Source organism: Python bivittatus, unplaced genomic scaffold (genome assembly GCF_059951505.1).
Source record: "Python bivittatus isolate LINGU-HERP-01145 unplaced genomic scaffold, Pbiv_v1 ctg000410_np1212, whole genome shotgun sequence".
Lineage (NCBI taxonomy): Eukaryota > Metazoa > Chordata > Lepidosauria > Squamata > Pythonidae > Python > Python bivittatus.
This window is the reverse complement of record NW_028277067.1, coordinates 13,257,028-13,273,439: the sequence shown is the minus strand read 5'-3', so window position 1 is coordinate 13,273,439 and position 16,412 is coordinate 13,257,028.

Sequence of the window (16,412 nt, the reverse complement as noted above, 5' to 3'; positions counted from 1 at the left end):
TGTTTATGAACATTCAGACCCCCTTAAAAACCATACTGGAAGTGTTTGTATTTGCCTTGCTGAGTGATATATTCTGTATATCAGGGTTCCTCAACCTCAGCAACTTTAAGATGGGTGGACTTCAACTCCCAGAATTCCCCAGCCAGCAGGCTGGCTGGGGAATTCTGGGAGTTGAAGTCCACCCATCTTAAAGTTGCTGAGGTTGAGGAACCCTGCTGTACATGGGAACCATTTTTGTCTGAATGTGATTAAACTTCTATTGTGGATATCTGCCGTTCGTTTCACCATTGTGCATATTCTCCACATTTAAGTTCCCATTTAGATACCACTGGTGTTGTATCTTTCTTCCAATGTTGGAAGAAAGTCTATCCCCGCAGCCATGAGCATGTAAGCGCTTCTTTTCCAGGACATTCGAATATGGGGGATGCTAAAATCCTTTGTCTCTCAAGCAGGGATACGAGTATGAGTGGTTTGGATTACCGACTCAAAAAATACATTCTATATGCTCAGAGGTCCTTTTCTCTTTGTGATTATATCACCTATTCAGGGTTAAATGGCAACACTGAAAATAAGTCGTGGGCTCCTGCTTCCTTCGCCAGGCATCCCAGTATGTAAAACCTGCTGGTGATTATTTAAGGATCCGGTGGGTACCGATCCTTGCTTTCTTTGTCATTTAGCGGTACGTTACAGGGCTGAAAAAGCTCCCAGCGCAATTCTGAGCTGCTAGGCCTTTGCTTAAATTAAGCCCTGGCCGACCACACAGGCGCACAGCCTCAACTCCTGTGGTCTGGGAGGCTTCTGTACCACAAAGGAAAGACATTCGTTCTAAATTATCGGCTAGCTAACATGCAAGATTTCTGAAGCTATACGTGAGGCTTCGTTTTCAGTGAGGATGAGCAACGCCTTGGCTTCTAAACTGGAGCTCTGAGGGGAAAAATTGCAACAAGGGCTGGCTGGTGCCCTTTCTGGCCTGGGCACGGTGCAAGCTTCTTGACCTTCGCATGGAAGAGGGGTTGTTTTTTGGGAATACTAATTCCAAGGTCAAAGTAGAAACATCTGGAAGTAGCAGACTGCTCAAGCTTCGGGTATATCTCTCTGCCTCCCTCACCCCCCCCACCCGCCATTATATACTACAGGTCCCCACTCTGCTTGCCTTGAGAAAAGTGGAGAAGACCTGGCTTTTTCCTCGGGCAGTTGAGCAGAGTCTCCTTTGGGTTATTTTAATGGTCTTGCTCAGCTCACTATTTTATATATTGGGTTATTTTTCATGATGCACTTTTTTTTTTTTTTTTTGCTAAATGTCTTTTCTGATTGTACATGGCCCAGAGTCAAGTTGTTTGAGTTGGATGGCTAAATAAATGCATAAATAAAGTTTGCACCTGTGCTTTAAGTATGCCCTATGTCTTCCCTCCCCAATCTGCATGGCACATTTTCTGCACATCATCAGCTAGTTGCTGGATTAAGATCCTTTTTCATTATTATTTTCACTTCCCTGTCTCTTCCTTGACTGCTAGTAAGCGATGCAGGATTTGGGAGATGAGGAGAGATGGTGAATGTTGTGTCTCAAATCCTATATTGCTAAAGCCCTTAGTTCATATTTTTACAGTATCCATAGTTTAAGAGCCTTGTGTTTTTTTAAAATTCAAGCCGTAGCAGACAACCCAGTAGCAAAGGGGCCTTATTCTTTCCCCCTAGGGCTATTGAAAAAATTCTTCTTGTGCAAAGTTTTGCCCATGGTAAGAAAATGGCTTTGAGCCATCCTGTCTCTAATGCAGTATTTCTCACCTTGGCAACTTGAAGATGTGTGGACTTCAACTCCCAGAATTCCCCAGCCAGCAAGGCTGGCTGGGGAATTCTGGGAGTTGAAGTCCACACATCTTCATGCTGCCAAGGCTGAGAAATACTGCTGTAATGGGTTCAGTTTCAGTTTTATTTTACTATGTTTTCTCTGATGATGTAGCAAGCAGAGCTCTCAAACTTATCTGAAAGCAAGCTTGGGGTGGGGGGAGAGAAGGCGGCATTCACCCTATCAAAGCCATCCTCAACCCAGATGGCTGGTCTTCACTTCTCAGGAAGCCCATCTAGTTCAGGGATACATTTGCTTGCAATCTGGAGAATTGAAGTCCAAAAACATCTGGAGACCACTAAGTTGCAGAAGGTGCATTATCAGATGGCACGAGGGGCAGAACGGCATCCAGAGTCTAATCACAGGCTAGATTGCTCCAGATTTGGAAGCCTGGAGGCTTCTGGTAGCCACACACCCTCATTTATTTTCTGCCACTGGCTGAGATGATCCAGCCTCCAACAGTATCATATGGCTGTGTCTAGCCATCTTTTTCAGTCTCCAAACATGGATGTCTGCAGGAAGGGGAAACAAAAAAAATCAAGGTGGGGTCTGCAGTTGTGCCACTGAACCCCCTTCCCTTTTACGTGTGCCATACATGAATGCATGTTAAAAGGGGGGGGCTTCAGTCACACAATCACAGCCATCATCATGACTTCATTTTACACTGCCCCCTGCAGATACCCTATCACTAAATATCTTAGGGTGATGCCAGATCAGGAGCATGGTCAAGAATTGAAGGGTGGCTAGATGCAATCTCCTGACACTTCTTGGAAAGGCAGAAGAACAGAACATAAAGATGATGATGATGATGATGATGATGATGATGATGATGATGATGATGATGATGGAGGAGAAGGAGAAGGAGAAGGAGAAGGAGAAGGAGAAGGAGAAGGAGGAGGAGGAGGAGGAGGAAGAAGAAGAAGAAGAAGAAGACGAAGAAGAAGAAGAAGAAGAAGAAGAAGAAGAAGAAGAAGAAGAAGAAGAAGAAGAAGAAGAAGAAGAAGAAGAAGAAGAAGATGATTTAGTATAGCCATCCCACTCTAAAAGACTCTGGGCAACTTACAACTTCCAAAATACAATTTAAAATAGTGTTTCTTAATCTTGGCAACTTTAAGACGGGTGGACTTTAATTCCCACCATTCCCATGCTGGCTGGGGAGTTCTGGGAGTTGATGCCCACATGTCTTAAAGTTGTCAAGATTGAGAAACACTTATTTAAAACAATTAAAAGCCTAATAGCAAAGCATAACAGCCTGAACAAAATCAGCCATAACAATAAAAAAAAACCTGACAGGGGCTCCACTGACACCCTATCAGCCCTATAAGGTAGTCCAGACTAAGAAACCAATGCCATATAAGTCAGGACTACTTTTATTAGAACAGCTATAGTAACAGAATCTTGCATGTCAAAATGTGCTTCCTCCTTCCCTCACTTGATCTCTGTGTGAACTAGGGAGGTACCTGAGATGTTTTGTCAAATTAGTTTCTTGGGATGTGCTCAATCTTCTCTTTTCTGACTGCCACTTTGGTACTAGTTCCTCCTCCTGTCCTTCAAGGCCATTCCCTATTTCCTCTCCACACCCCGGGAACCCCAGGCCTAGGAATGGAACCAGGACTTAAGAGCCTTCTGGAACCCTTGGAGAGTGGCTGCCATGTAAGTCTGGGGGATGCTATTCCAGGGGGCAAGGAACTGCCACAGAGAAGGCACACTTCCTCAGTCCTACAAGATGTCAGTGTTTAATTGAGGGGACCAGGAGTGCATCCACTCTGCCTGAATGAATCAGGCAGGAAGAAATGATTGGAGACAGATGGTCCTTCACATAACCAAGAAAGGGCTTTATAGGTACTAGCCAGCATCTTGAATTGCATCCAGAAGCCAAGTGAGAGCCAATGCAACTTCCAAGGCAGCAATGGCATAGGGGCATAACAAGAGGTGCCCATTACTGATTACACCACTGCATTTTGGACCAGCTGTAGCTTCCAGATGGTCTTCAAGGGCAGCCCCATGTAGATTGCATTGCAATAGATCAGTTGCAAGGTGACTAGGGCATGAGTAACTGTCTGAAAGGCCTCATACTCAAGTAATGGGCACAACTGGTGCACAAGATGAACCTATGCACAGGTATACAGCCAAAGGGTTATTCTTAGGCCTTATCAAGACTTGGAACTCTGACAGCTTTCAAGGAAGTTAAATGCTGGGCTGGTGGTGGACTAGCATCTGCGGCAGACCAACAAGGGAGGAACTAACTGGAGAGATTGCGCTAGCATTTGAAAGGAGGAAACGATAACTTGTGAACTGCAGAAAGAGGCATAAGCTATTACTGGAAAAGGTTTCCATCTGCTGAAAATATGAATATAACATGCTTTGGGCTGTAGGGATGTGAAGAAATTCTATCACCTGCATCTTCACATAATAAAGGCCCAGGAACAAGATCAGGAAGAAGGTAGGGCAACCTGATATTATCTACTTGTTGCTGCCTTATGTAGCTAACTATGTCTTACACATCATTTTATGAGATTTATACTTGGAGGTTTATCCTACTCTGGGCAGAGGTGAGAAGAAAAGTATTTAGTCCTGATGAGAAATCAGTTTGCTCCAACTTGGTGCCTTAGAAATACACTGGAACTACAACTAACAGACATGGGAGTGTCTACAGCCAAAAATAAATGGAGTAATGGATTTGATTCTTACGCTTCTTTAGAATGCAGTGATCAGGAAAGAAGGTATTCACAGTCAGGATTCTCCTTCCCCATCTTCTGAAAGTTTCCCTTCATTAGCTTTCTAGTTGGAGTAGATAAATAGAATAAAAATATCAATAACGTGGAACATATCCAGTGAAGGGGTGTGACCTGAGAATCTAACAAACTAGACAAAGACTTCTTGAGGGCTGCACTGGGCCCATCAGTGAGAGGTTCCTCACCCTTAGGGTGGTGTGTTGTGGCTTGTGTGTTTGGCATCTGGTGTTTTCCCCCAACACCTGTTCATCTTTATGCATTGTAAACTGCTCCAGTTACCTTGTAAGGAATAAAGAGCAACAGGACAAAATATAGTTGTCTGTGCATCGTCATCCTTCATTTGTTATTTCCTGAAAGACAAGGGACATGTTGACGCTTAGTATAAATTGCTAGCAGATTTGGAAACCAATCCTTATTCCAGAAGAAGCTGAATTAGAGAGATGAAGCCAAATCAGAAGCCATTCTTTTGTAAGAGAAAATGGAAGAGAGGGAAGTGATGGGTGGCCCATGGGGGCAATGTGTATTCTAGGAAAAACCACAGTTGGAACTGACTTTTTGGAAGAGGGGTGGGATGGGGGAGAGAAAGACCTCACATGCAGCCTCATGAGGAACCAGTCATGGAAAGTGGGTTCCCAGGCCAAGCGTAACATGGAGCCTAGGAGGCCGTTTGGCCAAGGTGGAGTTTCAAGTAAGCCAAGTTCTCTGGAAGCCTTTGGAAACAGAACATGCGTAACATTCTTAGTCTCTCCCGAGCATGCACATTCATAGCCAAAGTTGTGATGGTCTGGTGGTAGAAATCTTGAGAATCTCAAGGACAATCCTGGGTGGGAAATGGCCCCCAGCAAATTTTGCTTCCATGGTTCCAGCTTTTTCATCCCATCCTGCGATGAAAGAAACAAAGAGAGGATATTTGTGTAAGAGGAAACACCGCTTTTCCAATCAGCATAACGTTGGCTGTTTTGCCAGGATTATGATTAAGAGATAGATTTCTCTACCAGACATAATCAATTCTTGCAGGCCACAAAGTATGTTCCATAGGAAGGTATGTAGCCCAGTGTTTCAGATTCAAGGAGAAATTAGGGAAACCAGATGGGTTGCACTATGGAACATCAGGAAGCCAATCTTCTCCATAGTTTTCTTTTTAACAATAGCCTAGGATGGGTGACTCCAATTGTGTGGAATCACAATTCTCCAAAGTCAAGAATTCTGGCAGTTATAGCCATACAGATTCAGAGGATACAAAGATGTAGGAAAGCTGTTAGGGGCTGGTTTATAGTTTTGGGGTGCTCTTGGATTCAACATTGTCACTATAGATACAGGAGGCCCAGTGGCCTGCGTTTTGATTTTTTTAATCAAATTGATGCATGAACAACGATAGATTTGAACCATTAGTCATACCGACAGTCTCCTATGATTATTACAGAGCAATATATATAAATTGGAAGTTTTAAGTGATGTCTTTAGCATATTCAGAGAGCCTACTTCTATTGAAATAGGTGTCTGTATTTAGTTTGGCCACATCAAAAATCAGGTATACTATTTTCAGTTTTGCACACTTTGCTCAGTCCTCAAATGGAAATTTTGTTTTTCATGTTTAAATTCCACCCAATTTTAAGGGGCATTGCATTATATTTCATATGTGAAGAACCTTCTTTGGTTTATTATTTGGCAGTGCATTTGCATTAGTTCACAACAACATATAAAATTCCGTAAACCATAAAACTGTAACAAAAACTCCTTGCGTCTCAAAAGCAAATACTCCTCCATATATCAACATTGAGTTTTGCTGGGGTCCAATCTCTCCCTACCCCAATTTTGCAGGAAGAGACAGCTCTTCAAGGCCTTGTGGTGCTGACCCTTGTTTCATTAGCCAATGAAGCTGGATTATGCCAATCTATTTGATGCCTTCGGTCCAAATGCTGGTTTTAATAGTTAAATAGCTTGAGGTCCAGTTACCTGAAAGGCTGTCTTCTCCTATGTTTATCTCTCCCATAAAATAATTGCCCAGGACCCACCTATTTTGGCCAAATCAGGCAAGTGGGTGGCTACAATAGCTCTTTCAGTGGAGCTGTTTCATCTGTGGAATACTTCCCCGCTGAAAAGGCACATTTTCATAGCTCGAGAAGACCTCTGCATTCTCTCAATGTTCCTCCAGATACTGCTGAACTACAGCTTTTCGGCCCTTCTCACAGTTACAGTTTATAGCAGCACTATGGTGCCTGGAGAACTCCAATGTTCCTCTTTGTTCACCTGAAGCTTCATCTCATTCACAGCCCCTTGAAGCTGTCTCATATAATTGCTTGTTGTACTGGAAAAAAAAGGGAATTTCTCCCCTTAACACTGTCCCACTGTAACTTAAAGGTATGTAAAACCTAATAACATTTTGCACCCATTATTGTGGTGGCACAGTCAAGTGACCTTTTGTGAGTGTGAGAAGAGGGATACCTCTGATGTGTTGAGCTGATTAAGGCACGTCCTTCTCCTCTGATTATGGGACAGCCACTCCAGCACCATTTCTTTCTGTGATACCAAGAAATTCTCTTGAAGTTATTGGAAATATTCAACCACATAATAACTTACCAAGCAGGCTTGGTTAGAAGTTGAAGTTATTTTTAAATTAGAGGGAGCTCTCTCCATTTAAAGAGGCTTGGTGCAAGGTTAAAATCCAGACTTCATTGGGAAGTACATCCCAATCCTGAATGCATTAACCTGCATGGAAAATCCAAGAGGATAAGCATAGTTCTTTATGTACATTTCAGGGAAAGATCAAAAGGAATCAAAGGGATCTATTTTATTTTCAGCTACTCCGCCTCCCTGTTTCTGAAACCAGTAGCTCTCGGCAATTATTGCTACCAAAGCACAGAATCAGCTAGATGATGGGAGGAGGTCCAAGCAAGCATGCCCAGCGAATTAAAGCTAGAATTGCACAATAAATGAATGACATGCGGGAGCCTTCCTTGGCCTCAGCTGCAATGGGTGGCCTTGACTGGTATATAAGGGGACATAATATGAAGGGTGGCATGAAGGGCCAGAAGCAGAATCAAAGGGGATGCCATGGATCCAGCCACATGTTACAGGTGTGGGATGGGGACTGGTCATATGGATGACCAATTTCATAACTTTGTTGTTTTGTTTTGAATCAGTGATAGGGAAATGGTTCTAGTATTCCTCATCCTTGTCAATGCTATTTAGGGCTGTTGGGAATTGTACTTCAGCCACATCTGGAAAGCCAAAGGTTCCTTCTCATTATTTTAGAGCTTTGCATTCTTCTATTGTTCTTCTGGTTTCATTGTGAATTTTACAAGTATGACAGTGATTTTTCCACTTGCTGCTGTGTACTGTTCCATTATAATTCTTTTATTATTTTGCATTTTATGTCTTTCATTTACCTGTTGGGTGGTCTGAAAGAATAACTAACTAAAGAAACAAACACATTTTTATTGATATTAGTGCTAACATCTCATTTGGATTTGCAACCTATTTAAAGTTTACTTGGAAAATTTGCCCCCTCCCTCTTCTACCTCCATGCAATGACATTATCCACAAAGTACATTGTACCCAAAGTATATTGTACACTATCCACAACATAAGGGTGCGTCTAAATGAGATTTTATTGTGAAATTACCCTGCCTCAATCACAGAATTTGATGAGGCCCATGCTCCAAGATGTTGTAAACTTCTGGTTGTAGCCCTCCTCTATTTATTCCACTACCTCGTCCATATTTTTATTACAGAAAAAAATCAGTAAGGAAGAAAAGAAGAGTTGTGCAGCTCCTTTTGATTGTTCATGACAGAATAGGAAGCATCTTGAAGCACTCAAACAGAAGAGATTCCCCCCTGCCCCTTCCTTTTCCAGAAGTCGGTCTGTACTCTATACAGCCTTCAGCAAGAGGCAGTTTCAATCTCATCATCACTTTGGATCCTGTGGGATATAATGCAGCTTGTTTGATCATTACCATGTTAAGCAACTGATTGCATAAGATTTATACGCTGCCCCAGTCATAGACTCTAAGTGGCTTATAACTAATCATGAATAAGATAAAAATCAGCAATTCAGTCATAACAAGAACATCCTCCTAAAGATCAATGTATAATACAATGATAGCTCAGAACATAATAATAATAATATAATAATAGTTTTCTTATTTCCCAAAGGGTGGAAGAGTAGGATTTTAACTGCCTTTCTGAATATTAAGAGGGAGGGAGCCATCCTCACTTTGCTGGGGGGGGGGGGCAGAGTATTTAAGAGAGAGGGCCATAACAGAGAAGCTTAGTTTCTGAGTCCAGCACCCAATCTGTGTAGGTAGCTCAGAGGGATACTATGGTCAGTGGTATTAAAGGCCACTGAAACACCCAGCAGAACCAAGAATACTATACCTCCATAAGCCAAGTACTACTACAGGTCACCCACAAGAGTGATCAAAATGGTTTTTGTTCCATGACCAGAAGGTCTTACACTTCATTGGAATCTGTAAGGTGCAATGAATCTCAAGTGACATCACAAGACAATATTCCTATCTATTCATTTGGTTGGACATAGTGGTTAAGGCACTGGGCTAGAAACCAGGAGACTGTGGGTTCTAGTCCTGCCTTAGGCACAAAGCTATGGGTGACTGGGCCAGTCACTCTCTCTTAGCCCTAGGAAGCAGGCAATGGCAAACTACTTCTGAAATATTGCCAAGAAACTGTAGGGACTAACTAGTCCAGACAGTCCTCTTGAGTCAATGCTGACTCAAAGGCCCCCCCCCCCCCCGAAAAGCTAGAGTTCAGCTCTGAGTGAATATGCATGATTTTATTTAAAAGGGATAGCAAAAAAAGGTCACAGTGGCCTATTGGGAGTTATTTCCATCCATAATTCCCCCCAGACCTCCAGGTCACATTGAATAGTATCACTGGATACTGTTCTGCAGATGCAATAAACGTGGAGGAGTAATGCTTTGCTCCCCTTATCAGTGCAATGTAGACCTGAATCTGGGTTCATACCAATGTTTAACCATACCCATGTTGTTGGTATTGACAGAATAAGTAGCAGAAAAACATGGGAGGGTTATATATGGAAGATGAAACCTAGACTCCCTGTAAAATCTATGTTTGAGCTGGGCAGCTGAATAATAACAGTATACAAATTCCAGTTTGTCCTAAAGTATATGTCCAGTTACACCAGCTCTCTTAGCCATCAATGGTCTTTTTTTTTTTTTTTTAACTTATGAGCCAGCTTTATTTTATCTTCACTGGCTTCTAGTATATTTCCTTCTTTTTTTTTTTTTTAAAGAACTTTATTACATTTCAACAAAGAGTAAAATATAAGGAAATAGAGAAAAAAAAAGGTTGAAAAAAGGAAAAGATCAGAAAAAGAATGAAGTTGAAAGTACAGAAAGAAAAAGTGAAAAGAAAGAAAAAGGATAATTTCCAACTTTCTTCGGTACAGGTACAAATATGTAATACATTCATTTCTTACTCTAATGTTTGAAGTAGTACAAAGTATGTCTATAAGAGTAAGTGTGTGTGTGTGTGTGTGTGTGTGTATATATACACACACACACACTAGTACAAAGTATTTCTATAACTATAAAAAATATCAGTCATCAAACCCCAAAATTAAAGTTTCATTTCTTTCAGTTTCAAGCAAAAAGTCCAAAAGTGGTTTCCAAGGAGAAACAAAGCCAGTCAGAGTTAAGCATCAACAGTCTTGTTGTTCATCCTCCACTATGAAGTAGCTTGGGTATTATAATACCCCACAGCAGAGATGTGGTAGCACCTTTGCAGTATACCAGCTTCAAAGCTAAGCGTATTCAAAAGGTCTTTAAAACTTATTTTTAAATGTTGGCTTTCACTCTAATGTTTATATTTGAAGGAGCTGTTTTATTCTGCAATGCTGTTTTTATACCACTTTGATGTTATAGCAAGTTGTAATATACATGCCTACATACTCATCTCACAATTCTCTTTTGGAGTGAGCAGTGCTATGAAGAGCACAGGAAAGGAGTAAGAAATAGTACACCAAATACATTAATCATAATATAAGAAAAATAGAAGAAAATATAGCAAAATCTAGTTTACAGTAACACAATTCACTATTTTTATTTATTTATTTATTAATCAAATTTATACGCTGCCCATCTCACTGTATAAGTGACTCTAGGCGGCTTACAAGTAGAAAACAATAAAAAATTATAAAAGTCTTTACAAATATATACAAAGTTAAAAGACAGAGAGAGTGTCCTCAAGCTAGTCCCCCAGTGCTGCGAGCCCCCATTGGATACCCATGAAAGAGCCAGGTCTTAATGCTCTTCTGGAAGGCCAGAAGAATGGGAGCCAATCTCACCTCAGGGGGCAAGATGTTCCACGGGGTGGGTGGGGGGCAATGGCAGAAAAGGCTCTCCTCCTAAATTCTTTAGCCGACGGGGTCTGTAACATGCCTTTCCTGTCGGATTGGGTGGGACGGGCCAATGTAACCGGGATGAGGCTGTTCCTCAGGCAACCTGGGCCCATGCCCTGAAGGGCTTTAAACGTCATAACCAACATCTTGAATTAGACCCTGAAGCAAACTAGCACCCAATGCAGCTCGCACAGCAGAGGCATACATGTGCAGCCCTAGAGGTGCCCATAACTGCCCACGCCACTACATTCTGTACCAGCTGCAGCTTCTGGATACTTTTCAAGGGTAGCCCCACGTAGAGCGCATTGCAATAGTCCATATTTTATAACGTGCCCATAATAGTCTGCTATACCTTCCCATACATTTTTATCCTAGAAAACCATCCTTGCTTCCCCCACATCCATACTGTTTCATACATTTCCTTTTTTTTCTTTAAATTTTTCACCTCTCTTACCAAATCCATCCAACCGTAAACTGTTTGGTCTTCCCCTTTTTCTTGACCCACTTACTCTTCCTTCACATACTTGTTTTGTGAGGCAATCCTCATTCATTCTCTCTATATGTCCAAACCACTTCTATGATTTTTTTTATACTGGTCACTCAATTTTATATTCATTCATTCAGCACCTATTCATTCTTGATTCTATCTCTCCTTTTTTTTTTTTTTGCCACACACACTTCCTGAATACTCCACTACCACCGTATGCAACTTACTTTTATGTTTTTTCTGACTTATCCAATTCTCACTTTCATACAATAAAGTGGGCAGACGTACGCTCTTATACTGTACAAAACCATTTTTGCTAATTTCAACATTAATTCCTTGCAAGAGACTACTTACTACCATTACTTTTCTACAGGTTTTGCATTTCATAACATTTTCCCATCTTTTCCCAATCTTTAGTAAGCATTGTACCAAGGTACACAAATTCACCTGCTTGCTCTGGTTTTTCATCATTTATATATGACTTAGAATTGTCCAGCCCATTTTCCACGTCAAACCCAACTATCTTGGTCTCTGATACATAAATTTGTGGAGCCATACTGCATCATATGATTTATTTTAACATTTGCTGCAAATCATTTGGATTCTCTGAATGCATAGAAAATACATGAACATACATGGTCCCAACCAAAACAACTGTAATGTTAGTATTAGCATTCCTTATTCAGTTATCCATAAATATGTTAAACAACCAAGGACAAAACTCATCCTTGTCTTTCACCCTGCTCAACACTGAATCATTCACTAAACATTCAAGTTACTCTTACAGTATGTGTGCTTTACTTCCATCATTCAGCCATCAACCTTAAACACCTTATTTGTGAAAAAAAACATTCTTTAACTTGAAGCCTATGCCGTTAATCATATCCTTTCTCTAAATGTATCCGTCCATCCCTCCATCCATCTCCTTGTGCATCTAATTGCCTGCTTCATTTTCCATCAATACCACCTTTTCTAAATCTTCTTCACAAGTCTTGGGCACTTCCAGCTAGTCCCTAGTCTCCTCCTCTCCCTGAAATCTTTGGCAGAAATTTTGTGCCTCTGTGTTGGTGCTTCTACTGCTGCTCTCTATCCTCCCTAGAGCTGGTCAATTGAGGGCTCAAAGAGGGGAGCCAGTCAGCACCCCACTAACACTCTTATCCCTTCCTAATCATTATTGGCTTTTTGTGGCAAGGGGAATAAAAAACCAAAACAACTACAGCAGCCCAAACTGGGAGATGTGGGGATGGCGACAACGTGTCATGACATCTTGGCTACTGAAGGGAAGGAATCCCGGGAAAATGGTAGTTCCAGTCAATGAGAAACTACCCTCCCTGCAACTCTAGAAAAAAAAAAATACTCGCTGTGTTTCTTCTGGAGTAGGAGCTGAAATAGTCTCCCAAGCTCCATGCAAGCTCTGTAGTATTTTGGGGCACAAGAAGACAACATTGATCTCAGATCAATGGTGGCCCTGAGTGTGGAAGAAGGGGGTGAAAGTAAGCTCCCCGCGTGCTTTGCTGTTGGACAGAGACTACTCCGTGGTACAGTCAGACTAATTGGTCAATCAGTGGAGCCAAGAGAAAGAGTCGGATTTGCACAGGTTTGGGATTTGTCTGTACATTATTACACGACAACTGGAACTGAGATCCTAAGTAACGTGATATTACATAGTAAAGTTTGTTTGTTTGTTTATCCAGGGTATATCCCTGCAAACATAAAAGTTTATTTTGAGAGGATCTTCATAAAATTAACAAATGTGTGTCAGCTTAGAGAAACTGGACAAAATATATTTAACTACCTGTTTTTAGCTTTGTTGTACGCCGCCCAGAGATACTTGTGAGATGGGCGGCTATATAAATTTGATAGATAAATAAATAAATAAATAAATAAATAAATAAATAAATAAGAGAAACTGTTCTATCCTTCTCTTCCATCCTAAATAACAGTAGGAGAAAGTTGGCGTGTGTTTGTTACAGGACAGGGATGCGATAACCTGCTAATTTCTGCAGAAGAAACCTGTGTTGGAGGTAGAAGAGCAGGGGCTATTAAAAGTGCTGGCATCTTCACTAAGACGCTGGAGTTGGATGACTCAGATCTCTGCAAGCTCTTCAGAACTCCTTTTTCTCTTCTTTTTCAAGAAAGCAAACTGAACGCCACCCGCTTCTATATTCTGTACAGCGCCTAAAACAAAATTGGCATCTCAGCCATCTGGACTTACTGGGTGGTCTTCTTTGCCCATGATTTCTCTTTTAACTTCAGTTACCCATCTGGAAAACTGAAATAAATCTGGCTAGTAGTAAAAACAGTAGAACGCAGCATAATTTAGTGGATTCCAGACTGCACTTGCTCTGTGCCTACTATAGGCTGGAAAACGACCCAGAGCAAGAAGAATGAGGGAGAAACAGGAGAAGGTTGGAATTTGCTTTCTTTATTTAGATGCAATGATTTCCCTGTACAGTATGCTTATTCAGATAGGAGAATACTTGCACTGGCCTTCAGGTGTGACAGTCGGGCCTTACCCCCCTGCACACACGGTGTCTCTGGGGTAGCCTGCTGCACTTCTCAATGCTGGGTTTGCTCACTTTTCTCCATGGCCAACGTGCTTCAGAAAATGCTTCCAGTGGCTCTAGGCTACACAATTGTGCTCCCCACCCTCTCTCTTGTTGTTGTTGTTATTGTTGCCTCAGTCATTTGTCCTGTTCTGATGGAGCCAGGCTAAAATAGCAACAGGAAATCATGGACCATATCGTATGCACCCGGAGCCTTCTTGCTTATTGCAAAGTGATAAGTAAAACCACAACAAATTAATTTCATTGGTCCCAGATGCAGCCTCACAGGAGTTGCCATCATCCTTTTAGGCCACAGTGTGTGGGCTGGAAAAGTTATTTTTTTCCCCCAGAGCTTGACCAATTTAAGTCGTATGCTGTTTGAGGTTTATTATTATAACAGAAATGATTGTATTCTGTGCTGGTTCGTAGTAAGCTGGACTTGGAGATGTTCAGCCTCTCCTGGTCTGATGTGTAATTCATTATTATTTGTTAAATGATTTGGCCAACAAACCCTCCCCTGGAGGAATATCAGTCTGTGTCAGGAGTACACAGGGTTGCTGCCTCAGGTGAGGCTTGCTTTAGGTTAGCCTTCAGAAAGCGACAGAGAAGAGATGTTTCAAAGGAAAAGCTCCTGTAAGGGTAGGATTTGGGGCAGATCTCCATAGCTTCATTCTACAGAACAAGCAGGAGGGCTTACAGGGTATCTGTGGGGGTGGGGGTGTCAAAAAAGTCAAGATGGCAGAAGAACTATGTGATTCATGCCCCAACCTTTTTTCCATGTGTTGCATGGACAGTGCACATTAAAAAGGTGCAGGGCTTTGTTCACATGGTCCCAGTTGCCAACATGACTTTTTGGACCCCTTTTTGGATCCCCCACAAACACGATGGTGGCTATGAAGACTTGAACATTTTAAGAAGTATAAATTCTTAATTTATGGTGTGGCTCTGTTTGGAAGATCAAGTCCCCTACGGTGGACTGTGCCCTCTTTCCTGTCCTTGCACTGAGTCCATAGTTTCACCGAGCAGATGTCATGACTGCATAATCTCTTTTTGGGTGAGTCACTTTTAAACCCCCATCAATGTCTATGCAAGGGTTGAGAATGTTACCTTAACAGCCTGACTGATTATTTATGTCGGGCCTTGTTTGCTGTTCGTTTCCTTGTTTGTTTGTTTTGTCAATCTACCCAATTTGGAGAGACGGTTTTTGAAATCTCAGATTTCACCATCTTAAATCGTTTCTGAGTTTCTCCATCTTTCAAGATGTCAACACTCTTGGCTTTTGCCCTGTTGAATCATTCTGAGTCACCTTCAGGCTTGGACACTCCATAGCTAACCCCTAATTCCTGATTATATATGAGCAAATCAAATAACATTGTGATTTTTTTTTTTCTAGCTGTGGCTTTTCTTCTGCTTTCTCCTGCCTCATTCACAGAAAGACATATTCCATTTGTAACCTGATCGTGTTTTGCCACTACTTTGGGTTCACACATCATGCAAAGCTACCATTTAGTTAGGCATGGCTTCTTAAATAAATCACAATTGGCCTGATTCACATAACGCTAAGACATAAATCATACTTTTCAAACCACAATGACTGGATTCACATTGCACATGAAGCCAAAACCAAATAAAACCACATTGTGGCTTAGCATGATGCATGAACACAGTCTCACTCATTCACACACAACACATACACACAGTGCACACACCCACAGGTTAAGGAGGAAAAGCTGGAATAGCCATACAATGATCCTATTTCTACGATTTTAACTTTGGTTTGTTGACTAAACCATCATAGCATAGTTTGCATATCATACTAAGCCAAAAGTGAATACATCACATTATGAATTATTTGCAGTGTGTAAATGTGCCAGTAGATGCTTTGGCTATGAACACTACCAATCAAAACTGCACAGCTCTTCCTTTTTCCCATCCTCATGGATTATTATTATTATTATTATTATTTTGGTATATAGATGAAGAATTGGAAAAACACAGGAGGGGTCCATCTTTGACACTTGTTCTAGTCTCTCTGCCCTGCCCCAGTAAAAGCTCATGTTCAAAGCAAGGCATCTACACAACAAAAACCTTACCCAGAAGCACCAATTGGATTGTTAGCTAATAGTCCTCCTACTGGAACAAAAATGGGATCAGACAGAAATAGCTATTCCAAATTCCCACCTATTTGCAAGGGAATTAGAGAAGACAGTTTGGATGGTCATTTAGGGTACAGTTTTGAACCCAAAAATTGTTATGTAGGTCGGGATCATGTGTGCTGTATCAATAGTAGCCTCCAGTCATTTCACTGCTTCTGTTAACAGAGTTCAGAACTGCTGGATTTACTGAAAAATTTGCAGAATTTGTTGTTTAAAGTAAACATCAAGGGATGGGACATAATACCACCTCCAAATTCTGTTAA